Source organism: Balaenoptera acutorostrata, chromosome 4, assembly GCF_949987535.1.
Source record: "Balaenoptera acutorostrata chromosome 4, mBalAcu1.1, whole genome shotgun sequence".
In the NCBI taxonomy this organism is placed as follows: Eukaryota; Metazoa; Chordata; class Mammalia; order Artiodactyla; family Balaenopteridae; genus Balaenoptera; species Balaenoptera acutorostrata.
This window is the reverse complement of record NC_080067.1, coordinates 76,148,324-76,150,964: the sequence shown is the minus strand read 5'-3', so window position 1 is coordinate 76,150,964 and position 2,641 is coordinate 76,148,324. Positions and strand designations below refer to the sequence as shown.

The 2,641-nt window shown below is 37.0% G+C and overlaps 1 pseudogene; it reads left to right on the top strand.

The window, feature by feature from the left end:
- The first annotated feature begins 406 nt into the window (after positions 1 to 406).
- Positions 407 to 995, top strand: LOC103002907 (D-aminoacyl-tRNA deacylase 2-like; annotated as a pseudogene).
- The last annotated feature ends 1,646 nt before the right edge of the window (positions 996 to 2,641 follow it).

The following is a 2,641-nucleotide window of genomic DNA, read 5'->3' as shown; positions in this document are numbered from 1 at the left end:
CAAATCCGGGCCCTCAGCAGTGAAAGCACTGAGTCCCAACCACTGGACCGCCAGGGAATTCCCATATTTCACTCATTTTTTATGGCTGAGTAATATTCCATTTCATATATATATATATATATATATATATATATATATATATCACATCTTCTTTATCCATTCATCTGTCAAAGGACACTCAGGTTGCTTCCATGTCTTGGCTATTATAAACAGCACTGCTATGAACATCGGGTGCATGTATCTTTTCAAATTAGAGTTTTTGTCTTTTCTGGATATATGCCCAGGAGTGGGATTCCTGGATCACATGGTGACTCTATTTTTAGTTTTTTAAATGAACCTCCATACCATACAATATCAATTATATGTGGAATCTAAAAAAAATGTTACAAATGAACTTATTTATAAAATGGAAACAGCCCTGAGCCCCAGGGGGCGAGCTTGTGCGGCGCGAGGCCGGAACCTGTGGGATATCCGCACGGGCTTGAGCCATGCTGAAAGTGGCCGGCCACCTCAGGCCCGGGCCGTCCTGCAGCAGTGCCTGCACGCCCAGCTGCAAGTACGCCCTGCCGAGGGGGACGCCGCGGCCCAGTGGGTGGAGGTCCAGAGAGGATTAGTGATCTACGTGTGATTTTTCAAGGGAGCTGATAAAGAGCTTCTTCCCAAAATGGTTAATACACTGTTAAATGTGAAATTAAGTGAAACAGAAAATGGCAAGCACATCTCTATATTGGATCTATCTGGCAACATTCTTACCATCCCTCAAGCCACCCTTGGGGGTAGAGTAAAAGGAAGAAGCATGCAGTATCACTCTAACTCTGGAAAAGAAGAGGGGTTAGAACTTTATTCCCAATTTGTGACTCTCTGTAAAAAAGAATTAGCTGCTAACAGCAAGTGTGCCGAAGCTGGGGATGGTGATGGAACATGGCACTTACGGCAACAGGCAGGTATTAAAGCTCGACACCAATGGACCATACACACACCTAATTGAGTTTTGAAAAATTAAAAGTTTCTACAGTTGTAATTAGATTCTCTTCCCCTTCTTCCTGAGTACACTAATCTGCAGCATTTTTAGACAAGGAAATCCTGGGTCCCATCCATAACTCTGCAGCCTGCTAATTGGATGGCCTTGCCACGTCACCTAAACACTGGATCTCAGTCACCTTCCATCCTGGTTTCCCCTAAACTCACACTCAGAAATTTGAAAAATGCCTTCTATTCACTTTATGGTCATTGACAAGAACATGGAAATGTTCCTAGAGAGCTGTATTTAAGCATTTTACAATTAAGCATTCTGTGTAATCAAGAAAAATATATTTCTTATACCCTCAAATGTATGTAGTATGTAATAAAAATCACTATTTGGGTTAAAATTAGGTAAAACCCAGCACAAACCGATTATTATTTTGTCAATTTTGTTTTAGTATTTCAGATTTCCATATTTTGAATGAAAGAATATGCAATTTACTATTCCTTCTAATCATATCTATGAAAATGTAATACAGAAATGTTATTGTGCATTTTAATATTACCCTCCAAGGACATCCAAGTGCTTTAAATTATTTTAAGAATCTTTAGTTGATATAGGAACAAGGTATGGGGGACTAAAAGTTGTTTTTATTTAATATACTAATGGCTTAATATTCTGTTTCTCAGTTTTTAACCAAAATAATGTGTGTTGCATTTTCTGTCTTTGGTTTTTAAAAGTTACTGTTTCATTAAATTAGTGTTCATAAATCTTTTAGGAAGTTCCTCTCTTGTCAGTTTAGATTGCTATAAAAGGAATAAAAAGGGATGCTTTCTACCGGAAAAACAAACAAACAAACAAAACAAAATGGAAACAGACTCACAGACGTAGAAAACAAATTTATGGTTACCAAAGGGGCGGGGCATGGGGAGGGATAAATTAGGAGTTTGGGATTAACAGATACACATGACTATATATAAAATAGATTAAAAAACAAGGACCTACTGTATAGCACAGGGAACTATATATTCAATATCTTGTAACAACCTATAATGGAAAAGAATCTAAAAAGGAATATATATATATATATATATATATATATATATATATATGAATCACTTTGCTGTACACCTGAAACTACCACAACACTGTAAATCAACTATACTTCAGTAAACTAAATAAATAAAAAGCTGAAAGAGCTCAGCAGCAGCAGGCCTATACTATAAGAAATAGCAACAGAAATCCATTAAAAATTATACCAGATGGAAATCTGGATCTATGGAAAGGACTGGAGAGTACCAGGAATGGTAACTACATGAGTAAGTGTATATGATCTTTTTTATTACAAGTCCCTTTCAAAGATCATTTTTAAAAATGTAATTGACTGTTTAAAGCAAAAATAATAGCAATGTATTGGGGACTTTATAACATAGGTCAAAGTAAAATGTATGACATCAATACACTGTAAAGTTTCTTAGCCATTATCACAATTAAGAGCTTATTACGCCAAAGGTGAAATATGACAGTTCACTTATTGAAGTATATCCTTCCGTGCAGCTGAAATGCCACCTCCTCCAAAAAGGCCACCTAGGTTGATGGGCTTTCTTTGGCCTGTCTTCCCACAGCACTCCATGCCCCTTTTAGGAGTGCTCGTTTTCTAAAGTTATTGTCTGTGAT